Source organism: Zeugodacus cucurbitae, chromosome 5, assembly GCF_028554725.1.
Source record: "Zeugodacus cucurbitae isolate PBARC_wt_2022May chromosome 5, idZeuCucr1.2, whole genome shotgun sequence".
Lineage (NCBI taxonomy): Eukaryota > Metazoa > Arthropoda > Insecta > Diptera > Tephritidae > Zeugodacus > Zeugodacus cucurbitae.
Genome location: NC_071670.1, coordinates 66,766,786 through 66,784,225, shown reverse-complemented (window position 1 = coordinate 66,784,225; position 17,440 = coordinate 66,766,786). Strand labels below are relative to the sequence as shown.

The 17,440-nt window shown below is 35.0% G+C and overlaps 2 protein-coding genes across 10 annotated transcripts in view; one reads left to right on the top strand and one right to left on the bottom strand.

The window, feature by feature from the left end:
• LOC105211762 (glutamine-dependent NAD(+) synthetase) overlaps positions 1 to 17,440 on the bottom strand; it is a 140,053-nt gene that overhangs the window by 20,334 nt on the left and 102,279 nt on the right. For 3 of the 5 annotated variants that reach the window (XM_054231741.1, XM_011183372.3, XM_054231739.1), the window contains one exon: positions 9,294 to 9,780. The gene's annotated coding sequence lies outside the window, so the exon portion shown is untranslated. Of the gene's footprint in view, positions 1 to 9,289; positions 9,781 to 17,440 lie in introns of all 5 variants that reach the window. The other 2 variants (XM_011183373.3, XM_054231740.1) reach the window with 1 other exon arrangement.
• LOC105211763 (cytosolic carboxypeptidase Nna1) overlaps positions 1 to 17,440 on the top strand; it is a 125,633-nt gene that overhangs the window by 6,510 nt on the left and 101,683 nt on the right. The gene's annotated exons all lie outside the window — the stretch shown is intronic.

The window sequence follows — 17,440 nt, the reverse complement described above, 5'->3', positions numbered from 1 at the left end:
TTTGAGTGAGGTCAATGACTACACCCTGATCACGTAAGGACATTTCAAGGTCACGTGATATTTTCGTTCACATTTTTGAGTGAGGTGAATGATCCCACTCTGATCACGTGATGTCATTACAAGATCACGTGATATTTATGTTTACATTTTTGAGTGTCGTCTTTGGTGTCCAATGTCTTTCTCTCGGATTATGAAGTGAGATTCAGTTTCAGTTTAAGATTCTCCATCACGGAGTCCTTTTGATACCCTCACCTGGGAACTATTTCCAAAAAGTTTAGATTCTAGCAATAAATATAGCCCAGATCACGTAAGGACATTTCAAGGTCACGTGATATTTTCGTTTACATTTTTGAGTGAGGTCAATGACCCCACCCTGATCACGTAAGGACATTTCAAGGTCACGTGATATTTTCGTTTACATTTTTGAGTGAGCTCAATGACTCCACCTTGATCACGTGATGACATTTCAAGAACACGTGATATTTTGGCTTACAGGTCATTGACCCCGCCCAGATCACGTGATGTCACATCAAGGTCACGTGATATTTTCGTTTACATTTTTGAGTGAGGTCAATGACTACACCCTGATCACGTAAGGACATTTCAAGGTCACGTGATATTTTCGTTCACATTTTTGAGTGAGGTGAATGATCCCACTCTGATCACGTGATGTCATTACAAGATCACGTGATATTTATGTTTACATTTTTGAGTGTCGTCTTTGGTGTCCAATGTCTTTCTCTCGGATTATGAAGTGAGATTCAGTTTCAGTTTAAGATTCTCCATCACGGAGTCCTTTTGATACCCTCACCTGGGAACTATTTCCAAAAAGTTTAGATTCTAGCAATAAATATAGCGCATGTTACTCGAGGTGAATGTAGCTTTCGAATTTTTGAAATCAGCACAGTAGTTTTTGAGTTTATTCATTACAAACATACATACAAATATTTTCTCTTTATAATAATAGTATAGATATGTTTACTGTAATCAAGTATGACATGAAGTCTTCAACAAATTCCAAACAAATTTAAATTCGGTAATTTTATTTATAAGATTCACGCATTCATTTAACTTATCACGCGTATGTATGTCTGATTACATTTGCATTGAAATTGTCTGTAAGTACTTAATCCACAAAGAATACACAGAGTGTCACTTTCAATGACAGCTTCATATTACAAAAGTGAATGAATTAATTGAGCGTCACACAGAGAAATGTCTCTTCAGCGAGACAAGTGGCGAGCGAATAAGGGGAGACACAGACAAAGACAGCGCAGAGATAATTTAATGGTGCGAAAGTGTGAGGCAAATAAATTAAAACGCAGCGGCGTTGAATATACTCGAATGCATGTAAAAAGAGTGTGAGAGTGAAATAAAACCAGAAAATGCAAAATAATGAGCTGCAAGTGCAAAACAAGTTCGGCTGATTAAAAATTTATGTAAAATATTAATTAAAGCACTTGAGCGGTGACAGCTGTCAACCTTACGAAATTACATAAAATTGACATATTTCGATGCTTAAATGCGGACATCTCAGATAATCGTGTAAATATAATTCATTATTGAGGTATTCGGCGAAAATTTGTGTTTACATTTCTTTAAATAATTTATTTCTTTCAATGCCCATCGACTTGTGACGCCATCTTTCGTTGTCAGCTGTCGCCATCCATATCCATTTGTTTCGTAGCCATATTTTATGGTTTTGTGAATTGAGATTGAAATTGCGCGAACAGGTGTCGCGTTCGCCAAACGATTGAACGACCGACTGTTCCACCTCAAAACGTAAAGCTCATTTATTTTGTACGCGAAAAATAAAAATAAGGCGTGTGCATATTTTGATGGTCAAGGTGAGCGATTTAAAGCGTCGGCATTTGTAAATGCTTACAACTGTTTATTTGTTCGTATGTATTGTATGTAATAGACGCGCATTAAATATATGTAGAAATGAATCGTTTCAATGCCCTCCTCTAGAGTGAAACTGTAAATTCACGTGTTTTTGTTGTTTTCATTCTGCATATAAATATTGTTGTACGCCGCGTATTTTTCGCTTGGCGAAATTCATTTATTTAACGGTAATTTTTACATTCAGCACGAGTTTGTTTACCATTTTGTCGGGGCAAATAAGAAATTTGTGAAAATAAATTTTGAGCAAAAATCACGTCGCTGAAAGCAATTTTTCATCTTTTGGCTTCTACTTAATTTTTATATGCAATGGACAGCATTAGGGTGGGTCGTAAAAATAATTTAAAAATTTGTTAAACTTATACCATTCTTAACTTGTATTTTTATATGCATTGTATTAATAGCATTAGGGTGAGCCAGAAAAATATATTTTTAACATAAACTTATCACTGTGATTTTTAACTTAGTCTTTAGATTTATACCATGTTCAGGAAAATTATTAAGGTGATCCACAAAATTATAAAACTATTTTTACAGAACTGTTACTTTGTAATATTTCTGGACTTGTGTAATATTTAAATGAAATTCTACACAAAAATGGAGGACTTTTTGAAGCTGTATACCCTAATACGTATAACAAATATACAATAAGATATTAGAAAAGAATACATTTTAATTAATAATTTACATTTTTTCGGTTTCACTTGGCCCACCCTAATGTTTCAACATCTCTTGAATGTTTATTTAGTAAATCGTATTTCAGTTGAATATTTAATAGCTGCTGAGGAATTACGAATTTCATTATACGTGTACAAATAAGTGGTTTCATGTAAAGAGCTTCTAGAACAATTAAAATAAAATGCGGTTTCTCTTCTCAGGTAAAGTAAGAAGATTTATCTATAGAATTATTTAAATCTTTCTGTAAGAGAAGATATCTTTGTGAGAGAGAGTACAACTTTGCTTCCGCATTTTTTTGTAATTTTTTTTTTGTATAAAAACGGTTACAAATGTCTATGAGCCTCAGCCGCACTTTTCTTGAAAAAGCAAAATTTCCCGCAAATGTCGAGAATTCGGCTCAAAAAGTGACATTTTCAATTGAGAATAAGTTTGGGATGCAAACAGATCTCTACAAATATTTTGTTGGGTTAATGTTGACGTAAATGCCCAAGATCGATATAAAAACAATCGATTTAATCGATCAGTGCTTGACCCTAGAGACATATATTGGAAAACGGCGGCAGCAAAGTTGTAGACCTAATGATTGGCTTAGTCTCATAAGTATTCATTAAAAATTTCATACGCAAATGTTAGGGTGTTTAAACCGATAATACAACGGTTCAAGAGTCCACACTTGAATTAAGCTTTAATTTTTAAGCTTTCTTAGAGGAATCTGAACTGGGACCCATAAGAGAACCGCTATACTTAATGAAGTTAATGTTAGAAAGTCCTCAGGAAGTTGGAATACCTTAGATTACACAGTATGATTTCCAGTTGTCTTTACTTCCATAAACTAGTTCTATACACTACGAGGGGTATTCAAAAAATTACAGGATTTTATTTAAATTTTTTTTATAATCACTAATCTCGTCGCCTTTCCAAGAGTCTCCATTCGATAGTATGCACTTAATATCAGCGTTTCTTCAAATCGTCGAAACACTTCTCAAACCCGCTTTTTGAGATAACCTATGGCTCTTACAGAGGCTTTAGCGTATGCTTATAAAACGACCTTTAAGGATTTCTTTATTTTTGGAAATAGGAAAAAATCAAACGGAGGTGATTTTGTCTGTCGAATACTCGTATGGAGCCTGGGGCACCGCTACATAATTAGTTTTTGACGAAGAATTCGCGAACAAGCAACGAAGGGTGAGCTTTGAACAATTAAAATCGCCAAGCTCATAAAAACACCTTACTTAGAAACTGCTACAGACATAGTAAGCAATGAATACTGCTGAAATCGACATTTTTCATAATTTAGTGGCATGTATATCAAAATATTAAAATAGTAATAAACAAATATTGACAATTCGACTTTTGGACAATTTGGAAATTTTAAAATTCCCGTTATGTTTTGAACACACCAGTTTCATAGTACGCTGCAGTCTTTCAAGCTATGATTCTAATAATGATGTCGAGAAATATGATCATAGATGAATTTTATACGTAGAAGATTGTCAGATTTATTCAATATGGTCAAAATATGATTATATGGAAATCGGGTGATGAGTCAAATAAACTATATGTCGTATAAATTCTAAATATTTACATGAAATCATAGTATATTTTGAATGAAAAATTTAATTTACTTTTTCCCTCTCCACTAACCTACTGTACCTTCCACAAGTCCTTGCGAACATAAAAGTTATTTCCCTTAGCGTATTTACACTGATTGCTGCTTCGATTAAAAAACCAATTTGGCAGTCATGTTTTTGTCATATTTAACTATCATGAAATATTTATAGAACGCAAACGCAATTTCTATTTATAAGCAGCAGTGTATGCCAAGCCATGCTAGCCTTACCTTATTTTGCCATGCTAGGCCTTTCGCCAATACACAGTGGATTATTAATTTCGCTAACAACTAACAACTAAAAAAGAAGCCGCCATCAACGCCAACATCAATCAATTAACGAACTAACAAAAAGGGAAATTTGAATATTGAATGCGTTTTGGTGCGGCGGGCGGCATTCTTTGCTTACTCATAGAACGGTTAGTTGGTGAGCGCCATCATCTTCATTTGCGCATAAATGTCACCTGTTTAACGAAGTGACTGTCTAACTGACGTCATGTCAAATGGTAACTGATGCCACGTCTGCCCGTCCTGCCGTCAGTCTGTTGTTTTGGAACTACTTCTTGTTGTTGCGCGGAGTTGTTGTCAAGCGATTTGGGCGCCGTGAGTCTATTTGGTACCGTTTCCAAGGAATTCGTGGTTTCTTACATTGCTGGCATGTTTGTCGGCATTTTCGCTACTTTTGTTGTTGTTTTCTTGATTTTGTTACTTTTTTTGTTTTTCATGTTATTTTTTGTTTTTGGTATTACCGTGGTTTTCCCCATTTGTTGTTGGCAAATGCGCCTATGGCAATTCAAATGCAAAAATGCAGACATTTCTTACTCTTACAAACACACATATACATACATATATCTAACTGTTATTTCATATAAAATAAACTGTTTTCTCCTCCGTCACTTTTGTTGCGGGCTCATTTTAATCGCAAATTTTTGTTTTGTTTGAGTGCGCCGCGGTGCATGTGTGTGTGCGTGCATTTTTCGTGCATACTTTTCGGCAGAATTTCGTCAGTCGCCGTTAGAGTTCGTCGAAAAAAAGTTGTTCAAACTATTTGATGTTGGAAAATATGCAATAGTTCGCAGAAAGTAGCAGCAAAGTTTGCCAAAATGTGCGGGAGTTATGTAATTTAACAGCGAGAAAAGCTGCAAAATGTGCGCGCGCGAGTGTGTGTGTGCGTGAAGTGTATGCAGTGATTTACACATAACAGTTATGTATTTATGGTTAATTGAACGTAAAAAGTTGTTTTTGTGAAAAAAATTATAATTTCTATGTGAGCACTGAGGTTACTCATACGCAGTGGTGTCCCACAAAAATCATAGTGGAAGAGTATTAAAAAAAACTTTTACAACAAAAATGTATTTCCTGTTATTTTTTTTTACTTTTTTCTTTTCTTAGAGTATTCAAATTCCCCACCATTCAAATGCTTTCCACTTCAAGAAATTCGCATTACGTCGAGCAAGTTCACGGTTTCTTCGCCTTCACTGCACTAACGAACTGGCGCGCAAGTCAAAGCAATCGACAAATAAATCAAATTTAAAAGTCAACATGTGTATTTGAGCCTGCTTTCTTCGCTCAGTGACTTGAATTTGCCAAATGTCAGCGACTTCTAACAGACTGCCAAGGCAATAAAAAGTTAAAAACAAATGAAGATGAGGAAAAAGTGAAGTAAAGAAAATAAAAACAAAAAACAAACAAAAAGTAATGGCATGAGCTTGTAATTTGTAGCAAATAAATAATGAATGTATCGTAATGAAAAGCGAAGATATTCATCAAGAATTGCTCGCTGTACAAATGGAGCGCAAATAAATTCGAGAAATAAAAGTGATATGAAAGCGCTGGCGGTATAATGGCAAATAAAGATGGGAGATCACAACAACACAAACAATGTTAAATTGCAAAGTCACTGCGGCAAATAAAAGTTAAAATACCGTAAATTTAAAAGTGCAAGTTAAAGCGTCTTTACGTGTCTTGGGTCTTGGCGGTTTAATGTCGTGTGAAATAAAGTACAAATTTATGGCGTAGAAGACGACGAAAGCGAATTGAGCGGCAACAAAATATGTGATACAAATGTAGTATGCGTGATGCACCGTTACATTGAGAAAGTTTTAATACACAAAGAATAATATTTAATGATTTTATTATACACAAAGAAAAAAAAAAATAATAATAATAATAAATTAAAATTTCGAAGCTTAAAAAAAATGAAAAGCCTTTCAGTTGCTTTAAAATTCTTTTTTGAATCTGTTTAAACGTAGTGTGTCTATAAATGCCTAATGTTTATATAGTATTCTATGAATTGCATTTAATATCACGGCGCAGAAATGGAGTTCGGTTTGGGCGGTCGTGTGCAGTTTCTACAAGCGCAACTCTTTCCCACTTGTGCGCTGTCGCCAATCAATGCTGGAGGTAAATATCCTATCGTATATTCTTTATTGGGAATTATATTTTCCACAAAGATGATTCATCATGGTTTTTAGGAAAAGACGATACTCAGTGTGTTTAATAAATACTAACTTATCACAAATGTTTGTTTTGTGCCAATGAGGGACCTCGCAATCTCTACACTTATGGAGATTTTTATACATAATATATACCTTTTGCATCGTCTTTTATGTTTTGACATAAGAGGTGTGTTCAAAAATTAACGGGAATTTTAAATTTCACGGATAAGCAGAGTCCAATCCAGAAACAATACTGTAACCATGCCCCAGTCACCATATTCGCCAGACTTAGAAGACCCCGTGGGTTTTTTCTATTTCCAAAAATAAAGAGTAAGGTTCTCTTAGAGCCGTCGTTTTACAAGCATACGAAAGAGAAATCTTAGCAACTTTTGTTGCGAGAGTATAAAAAACAAGAAAAAACGTTAACTTCGGCTGTACCGAAGCTAATATACCATTCACAGGTGCATTTCTTTTAGTAACTACATAAGTGTTTAAGCAAATCTAAAGACGTAAGAAAAAGTAAGTAAAAAAAAGAAAACATTTTACTAATTCTTTTTAGCCGGGTTGTTTGCTAGAAACATTAAGGTTATATAGTTAACCGATCTGAACAATTTCTTCGAAGATTATATTATTACCTTAAGCAGTAATCCATGTCAAATTTTGTTAAGATACCACGTCAAATGCGAAAATTTTCCATACAAGCCATTGATTCCGATCGTTCAGTTTGTATGGCAGCTATATGCTATAGTGAACCGATCTGAATAATTTTTTCGGAGATTAAATTATTTCTATGAGCAATAACTCACACCAACTTTCGTGAAGATATGTAGTAAAATGCGGAAGTTTTCCATACAAGCCCTTGATTCCGATCGTTCAGTTTGTATGGCAGCTATATGATATAGTGGTCCGATATCGGCAGTTCCGACAAATGAGTAGCTTCTTGAAGAGAAAATAATATCTGCAAAATTTCAAAACGATATCTTAAAAACTGAAAGACTAGCTCTTATATATACAGACAGACAGACAGACGGACATGGCTAAATCGACAGGGTTCAACATACTGATAATTTATATATATACTTTATAGGGCCTCCGACGCTTCCTTCTGGGTGTTACAAACTTCGTGACAAACTTAATATACCCTGTACAGGGTATAAAAATTCGTTATTTTGTGAACACACCTCGTAATGGTTCTATGGAATTATTTTCTTAAAACATAGAAAAGTAAATGTTTGCTTTGAAATAGTCCACTGTGGCGCTTAGCTCGTAGTAATTTTGTTAGTATAAGCCTGGACATCATCAGATCAATGGACATCTTTTATGGATCGACTCAATACAGATTAGTTCATATTTTCTAGACGCTGTTATATCAATATGCCTAATACTTTTGTAAAAAATGAGCATCGAAAAATCTGGGCTCTGAAGCACTCACATCTTGCATCTTTCGTGGCCCTAAAACTTGCCCTTTGTGGAAAGTTGTAGTTGGGAATAAATATGTTTTTAACAGTATAGGTAAACTTGAGTGGATAACGTTACGCTCAGAGCAAATATTTATAGGTTTTCGATCAATCCTGCGAAAAATGAGACTAAGAGACATGTTATTCTTTAGTAAGAAACGAACTGTACGAGCATGTTTTATGAATGATGATGATTAATTGTATACCCGTATAAATCTAAAAAATATATTCAAAGTTTTTAAGCTTTCATATACTAGTTATCATATAGATAGCTATATCCTAAGGGGCACGGAAGGAGATTAGTCACTACTAAAAATATATAATTTCAAGCACACTTTACATTCAAATTTTTTGCTTACAAATTCTTAAATAAATATAAAAGTTTCCTCTAACAAATTCCAGCTAAATGAATCTCCAAAATTTTCTTCCTTTCTTCGCGTGAAATTGAGCGCACTGCAAAAGAAAAACGGTATAATCTGCGCAAAGCGAAACACCAACAAAAAAGTTATGATCTCAAAGCAATAGTTCACCAGTTTGAACACCACCAAACTGAGCGGAGTCAACTTGAAAGTTTGCATAAACCGCTAACGGGTATTTGAACTTTGAACAACAGCACAACTCAACTCGAGTCAATGAGCGTCGGAAATTATAAATGATTTTCGCTTTTTGCATTTTATTTCGACCGTTACGCGATATGCGGATATGCAGCAAAGTGACTGGAAGTAAGCGGCGATAAAATTGAATTTCAAACAGCGGCACGCGGTGCGAGCGAAGTGGATGTGGAACGGTCAGCGTTGCAATAAACTTTATGCGCCACATTTTTCAGCAGCCAATGAAATCGCTGAAAAGGTGCGGAATTTATTGTTTGAACCGGAGCTGCTGGTTTGTATTGGGAATCTATGAGTAAAGGCTTAAAGCATTACTAGCATTACACTTGTAGTAATCCGATAACCTATAATGCCTGCCTCCACCATCACAGCTCACATAACGGTAAAGCTCTCAACTTGTTCGAACCTACTTCTACTTTTCCGCATAACTTTCGAGGCGCGGCGATTCGCCCTGGGGAAATCATTATGGCAATTCGTTATACGTGTTCAATGCTCGCTTATGAGAGCTTTTCCAACGGCACTTGAGTGGGATTTTTGCGAAAAGCGAAAATTTGTAGAAAACAAACAGGCTTCATCTGGTATTTCTGGTGAACTTACTTACTTGCTTTCACTGCTTTCGTTTCGTCGTCTCCGGCGTTGCCTCTATTAGCTGCAAGTTATTGTTCCTTTTCGCATCCGTGTTGTTGTCGTTGTACCACTGTTGCTACTGGTTTTCACAGTGCTTTTGTTGTTGTATTTCGAATTTTCTACTATTTTTTATGTGTTTTTGTTGTTGTTGTTAGGAAGTCCTTGCAATTGACTTGTCGTTGTTGTGCGATTGTTGCGTTGCTATGTTGTTGTTGTTATTATTGTTGTTGCTTTGAGCGTTGTACTTTTTTCTCTTTTTGGGTGTTTTTTCTTTTACCCGCTAGTTGCTATGTATTGGAAGGATCGTTGTTGTTGTTGTTGCTGCTGCTGTTTGTTACTATTTGCTTTGCATTGTTCTTCTGTTTGTTTTCCGATTAAGATTGAAGATTGTTTTGTTGTTGCTGTTGCTGCTGCAGTCATGCATCTACTACTGGCTTGTTTTTGTTGTAGTTGTAGTTGTGCTGAAATGGATCAAGAGATTTGATAACGTTAAGGAATTTGTCATTCACTGAGGATTTGTTTTGACTAAAAACTAAAAAAATAAGAATAAAGCGTAGGAAACTACAGTACAGTGGATTATCACCATGTTAGAGTTGAATTACAGTTGGGGATAACGGTAACGGATAACTGATGGTCGGAAGTGTGTGTTTTAGATGTAAGAGAATATAGAGGAATTTATTTGTATTTCACTCGTAGTCATTCGAATGTGTTGTTACTGTTGTTATAAAATGGTAATCAAATTTTTTTGGTAAATTCTGGGCATATTCAGTTCCAACTGTCGTAATTTACAAGTTTATTAAAAGTTTATAGATCGAATCAAATATGTATGTCGGAGTTTGTCTGGAGTATTTCGAATCAATAGGATCCAATAGCTGTCATTTTCTGTTAGTTATATACTTGTTGTTTCTAAACCGTGTAAATTTAGAACCTGGAGGATTTAAGCTTAAGCTCCTTAAGTGGCATAATTGGTACGGCATTTTCCGGTTTTCAGATTATATACAATATCATACATATGCTTCCCAGATATTTGTTGGTTCAAATGGCTTTTTATACATACTATATCCTGTGAAATAATACGGCTATGTAAGCTGACGTTGAGCAACACCAAAAGCTCCGTCAGGACCGGGAAGGACCTCTCCGAGCCGTTCGATACCAAACGAGGCTTCAGACAGGGTGACTCACTATCGTGCGACTTCTTCAATCTATTGCTGGAAAAAATAATACGAGCTGCAGAACTAAATAGAGAGGGTACAATCTTCTACAAGAGTGTACAGCTCCTGGCGTATGCCGATGATATTGATATCATCGGAAGCAACAACCGCGCCGTTTGTTCTGCGTTTTCCAGACTAGATAAAGAAGCGAAGCGTATGGGTCTGGTGGTGAATGAGGACAAGACGAAATATCTCCTGTCATCAAACAAACAGTCAGCGCACTCGCGTCTTGGCTCCCACGTCACTGTTGACAGTCATAACTTTGAAGTTGTAGATAATTTCGTTTATCTGGGAACCAGCATTAACAACACCAACAATGTCAGCCTTGAAATCCAACGCAGAATCACTCTTGCCAACAGGTGCTACTTTGGACTGAGTAGGCAATTGAAAAGTAAAGTCCTCTCTCGACGAACCAAAATCAAACTCTATAAGTCGCTCATTATTCCCGTCCTGATGTATGGCGCTGAAGCGTGGACGATGACAACATCCGATGAGACGACTCTTGGGGTTTTCGAGAGAAAGGTTTTGCGCAAGATTTATGGTCCTCTAAACATTGGCAACGGCGAATACCGCAGACGATGGAACGATGAGCTGTACGATTTATACGACGACATTGACATAGTTCAGCGAATAAAAAGACAGCGGTTACGCTGGCTAGGTCATGTTGTACGAATGGATGGAAACACTCCAGCTCTGAAAGTATTCGATGCAGTACCCGCTGGAGGAAGCCGCGGAAGAGGACGACCTCCACTCCGGTGGAAAGACCAAGTGCAAAGTGACCTGGCTTCACTTGGTGTTTCCAGTTGGCGCCAAAAAGCAAAAAGGAGGAATGAGTGGCGCGCTCTGGTGGATTCGGCTATAATCGCTTAAAGCGGTTCCTACGCCAAATATATATATATATATATATATCCTGTGAATGTCGACATGTATAAAGTTCCTTTTTGAAACAATTAGTTTATTCTGGGCCTATTTATGACTAGATTTCGACAACAAATGATTAAACTTGAGACTTGTTTGGAACCCGGAACATTATTTCTTGAGCTAACTGCAATTGAAACTGTATTTCCAACATTCAGCCAATACAGGTTAGTACAACTCACTTAGAATTCTTGCTAAGGATAGTTTTTCAGATGAATCTCTATAGAAGTAAGAGAACAATTCATCAGAATTTCTTCCTCCAGTTAATACGCCGGGGTTGGTCTAAAAACCTATGCGAAGAAATATGAGAAGGAAATTAAGAAAAGTGACTCCAAGACCTGAACAGTGTTGGACTACTTGTTAATTTTTCTTAAAATTCTGATTTCTTCGCTTAAAATTTTCAAAATTGTGCTCTCTTTGATTTAAATAATTTAACAATTCCAATAATTTGAGTATCTTTTTTCACTTTTGTCTCGAAAGATCTGAATATTATAAAAATCTATTTACGGGGTCTTTCACTGGGTAAAAAGATCTATAGAAGCATTTGTGGAAGAAGCGTGGTGTCCTCAGACGAAATTATTGAGTTATAATGGCTGGTATTTCTGAGAAAACGATCTGATTCAAATTTCATTTAGCACTTTTAGAATAAAATTCAGAATTTCTGAGTAAAATTAAGCTCCATTATGTGTTTTTCATCATCAACTCTATCTACGCGTTGTTATGTTTAAACTTTTTAATTTATTTGTTAGCATTTTTAATATTAACGAATTACTTTCCGATATTTATTTATTTTTTTGTAAAGGACAACGTTTTTTATTAAGATTTCATTTCAGACAATTTAATCCTCAATTTAACAGTTGTGATGGTTAGTATTTTCTGAGTGGTTAAAGTCTTGTTGTTGTATACCATATTTTACTATAATACGGATTGGATATTTCTTAAACAACCCTAAATATTTCCAGACGGATTAGTTCCAACGTTATTTTCTTTTTTCTTCATTCAGAAAACAGGCCAAATTATAGAATATTGAGAATAAGTTTTATGTATTTATAAACCCACTAGCAGAACACTTCGGCCTCCGGATTACAACCTCTAGTCTTTGGTGTCCGTTGTCTTTCTCTCTGATTATCAAGACTTTGGGAACGCTCAGAGTTCGACGCCCTACTGCGAGCTTGTATATTTTTAATAATAATAATAATAATATTTTGTTCTTCAAATCGCTGCACACACTCCATACTCAACTCTCAAGCGCGTACTTGGAGGTTTTGAAATTTTGTTCAGCAAGCAGCTGCGAGCACTCGTTACTTGCCTCTCTGGCACGCGATTGCGATGCGAAGAGAATTATTTGCAAGACGATTTTCAGTTTCAGATTAAGAACCTCCATCACGGAGTCTTTTTGATACCCTCACCAGGGAACTATTTCCAGAAATTTGAGATTCTAGCAATAAATATTGTCTATGTTACTCGGGGTGAATGTAGCTTTCCAATGGTGAAAGAATTTTTGAAATCGGCACAGTAGTTTTTGAGTTTATTCATTACAAACATACATACAAATCTTTCCTCTTTATAATAGTAGTATACATGAAAAATTATTGGAAGATTTCTTTCTTCCTTTGTAACACTTTTGGGTAGTTTTTTTACAATTCCGAAGACTTTCTTCTCATCTCAATTTATTTCACGCAAAATAATTTGAGTCACCCTAATTTATGCGCCTTCTGATTGCCAATTTATGGCGCATTGTATGCTAATTAGTTTGTTATTGCTAATGTCAACGAAATGTTTGTTGCCAATGCCTCAAGTATCATTTGCAGAACTTCATTAGAAACATTTGTGGCAATTAGTCTAACTGAGAACGAAATACTTGTGTGTTGCTAGTATTTGCAACCATGGTGCAATCGATTTCACAATGAAATTCTAAGGAATGAGTTCAGTACTCATACATGTGGTGATTTGTCGATTTCCAGAGAAAAAATACTTTAAATGGTTAGGAATTTATGAGGTAGAAATTGGGGCACTGTACATACATATAATAAAATATATAGGGCTAAGAAGTATATCCCGTCTTTTATATAGTCTTTTTATAACCAAATCTGAACAAAATTTCCATTTGCTTGAACTAATTTACTTCTTAATCTAAGAGCTCGTTAAAGGATAAGAGAAACTTGGAACTTCCGTGCAAAATTCCCCACAAAGAAATTCATTTGAGGGAATTTCCTTTCGGGCATATTAAAGCGAGTGTATATGCTATAACTTAAAGCGGTTCCTACGGCAAATATATATATATTTATATGTTATAACCCTGTGTTAAATAACGTGTGACAGTGTAAATATGGCAAAGGGTTTTTAATCCGCTTTTTCGCAAAGTGCTGATTAAAAAATGAATTAAATAAATTCGCAGCGGTGAATAAATGCGTTGCTTGAGGTAAAAACTGTGGACATTAACGCCCCAAATCATGGCTTGTGTCCACCAAAACACACACTCTTATGTGTACATATGGACAATTTGTGTGTGTCAAGTGGTGTGCTCATGTGGGTGTACTCGTGGCGTGTTGATCAGCAGGTGGATAAATAAAAGCCAATCGAGCGTGTAAATCACTTCCACAAAAAGCAAAAACAAAAAATAAAAGCGTGCAAAATGTTTAATCTGTTTGAGGGTAATTGGGAAAATGGCAGTTAAGTTTGCTGGATGCGCAAGTGAAGTGCTTTAGGGCAGCGTTCGAAAATAACGCGGTTTACAGGAGGTGGAGAACTGCAAAATTTTACAAGGATATTCGAAACGTTCGATTGGCTTTAAAATGTTAAAAGTACAGAGAAAAAGTTTGGAAAACTTTAAATTAAATTTATTTTAGCATAGAGTTGCCACCTGTTAAAAATGAAATATACTGAAAAAATAAATATAAGTCAAAGTAAGGCATTTAAAAAAGCTTTTCTGGTAGTTTTCGCCTTTTAATTTAGAGTTGCCACCTTTCAAAAAAACTGTGAAAACATTGGAAAGTATTATTAAGTAAAGCAAAACATAAGAAGATATAGTATGCTTTCTGTAAGTTATTCCAAAGATTTTACTTTATCATGCTTCGGAATGGTGTTGCCACCTGTAGAAAAGTGCAAAACAAAGCAAGTAAAAAAAGTTTGTTCAACTTTAAAATTTTATGAAAAATAATTTATTAATCCTTCCCTTAAATTTTAATTTAATTTTCACGTAAGTTGCCACATAATGGAAAAATTAAATAAATTAATAATTGTAAAAATACATACCAGTATATGCAATTTAAGGAAATCTAAAGAATTTTCGAAAACATTACAATTTAGTCATATTTTATGGTAGTGTTGCCACCTATCGGTAATAGTAAAAATGTTTAAAATATTACAAAATTAGCGGAAAACGGAAAAATCACTGAAAGGAGGATGGTATGTCAGGATCATTAATATTAAGATAGGAAAAGGGTTGCCACTTAATGGAAAATTAGAATTAAATTAAATATTACAAAATATGTCGGAATGTAAAACGTTTATGAAAACAATATTTGAAAATTTTAATTAAGTTACACACTTGAGCTAGTGTTGCCACCTATCGACAAATGTAAAGCTTTGAAAAATATTACAAAATGAGTGGCAAACTCTATAAAATGAATGAAAGTATTTGAAAAGAACAGAAAGTGAATATTTAAAATTTCAACATATTTTTCGAATAGGTTGCCACTTAATGTAAAAATGACAATTAAAGAAAATACTACAAAATTCGTTCAAACATGAGACATTTATGTTGGCACTACGTAACGAAATTGAAAAGTCTTTAATTGAATTGTATTTTGTAACAGAGTTGCCACCTTTTCACTGAGTAAAATAAATATCAATGTGAGCTTATGTACATATATTTGCTCGATCGTATTTATAGCTACCATAAAACGAACGATAATAACAACCAAAAACCACAAAAGTGCACCAGCCACTGTGCCACTGCCGTTATTAACAGTTATATGCGCATTTGGTGCAAATATATGATTTTTGATAGAGTTGCAAACATAAAACGTAATTATTATGACAACTGCAATATGAACACCGCACAAGTGCTGGCCATAATAGATTAATTGCATAACAGCACAAAAGGCACAAAAGCACAAAGCAATAAAATCAGTGAAATCAAAATTATGTCTGTCTGGCTAGATTTGTACAACGCCAGCTGCAAACGCACCGCAATATTAATATTTCCCTGGCGACAACTGTTGCGGCTCATTGTGCCGTTATTTTAACATGTTGCCCACCGCACATTTTCGTGCACGATTAATTAAAATTATATGCCTGCATGGGAACAATGTTGTTGGCAATGAAAAGCAAAAGCGCAACAAAAAGGTAAAGTGCAACAATAACACCAACAAAAGCCTCACTTGACGTTGCCACATGCATGCACAGCAATATAAATAGTAATAATATCTCTAAAATGCTATTGTTGTTTACTTTTGTTGTTGTTGCACTAGCTACATACATATGTATGTGGCAGTGACAGGCGGAAGAAATGCGGCGATAAGTGCGATTTGAAATTTATTTTTTGATATATATGAATTTTATTGGGAATTTCACATTCGCTCTCGTCGCTCGGGCATTTTGACTAGCATTTCTGTGCATGTGTGTGTATGTCTGTGTCTGTAATTGCGGTTTATTTACCGCTACAAAATATTTGCTTACAATTTGAATAGGTGAAATGCATTTATGTATGTAAATCATAAATAAAATTTAGAATTTTGTCAATTCTTTTTGGCAAATTCACCCAACGAAATAATTTATCGCCAAACATTTGAGTGCATTTATTTTACGATAAATTAAAATGTATGCAGTTTTCTTTGAAATAATATTGGCGGAAAATAATATAATTTTTGCGAAAATAATATACATTATTGTCACTGTAAAGAAATATTTTTGCGCAGGTTTAATAGAAAAAATTAAGTGTTTTACACATACACTAAAATATTTTGTGGCATTTTCACTTAAAATTATTATACTCTCGCAACAAAAGTTGCTAAGAGAGTATTATAGTTTTGTTCACATAATGGTTGTTTGTAAGTCATAAAACTAAACGAGTTAGATATAGGGTTATATATGTATATAAAAATGATCGGGATGACGAGACGAGTTGAAATCCGGATGTCTGTCTGTCTGTCCGTCCGTCCGTCTGTCTGTGCAACGGATAATTTGAGTAGAAATTGAGATATCTTCACGAAACTTGGAACAAGCATTCCTTGGCACCCTGAGGAGGTTACTTTCGAAAATGGGAAAAATCGGACCATTGCTACGCCCACAAAATGGCGAAAACCATAAGTGTCATAACTAAACCATAATCCTCTCATACAAAGGTTAGGTTGAAAATTACTAAAAGTGGGTTATCTCACTAACGAAATACGTCAAAAATACTATATTTGACAGAAGAATGCTGCCCTCAGATTTTTTTACAAAATGGAAAATGGGCGTGGCATCGCCCGCTTATGGGTCAAAAACCATTTCTCAGGAACTACTAGACCGATTCGAATGAAATTCCGTATATAATATTTTCTTGACACCCTGATGACACATGTGGAAAATGGATGAAATCGGTTCACAACCACGACAACTTCCCATGTAACCCAATTTTGAAATCCATCTTATTCCTTAACTTTATAATATATACATAACGAACCAATGAAGATAGCGAAATAAAACTTTCTGTGGCATCACTTGTGAAAAAATTTTCGAAATCGGACTATAACTCAAAGCCCCGAATATCGAATGCTAAGAATTCAGTGCCCCATGGTAATTTTTCACCGAAAATTTCGGTAAATCCCTCAGGTATCTTATTTTAATTTATAGGAAATATTTTTCTTCTAATAGTATAACTTCCCCTAGCTCTCATATACCTAATTATAGGATTTTAAAATTGGGTCAAATTGTGTGTTATCTTAATAAAAATATTTCAATAAATTACGAGAGTATAAGAGTATAAAATGTTCGGTTGCACCCGAAC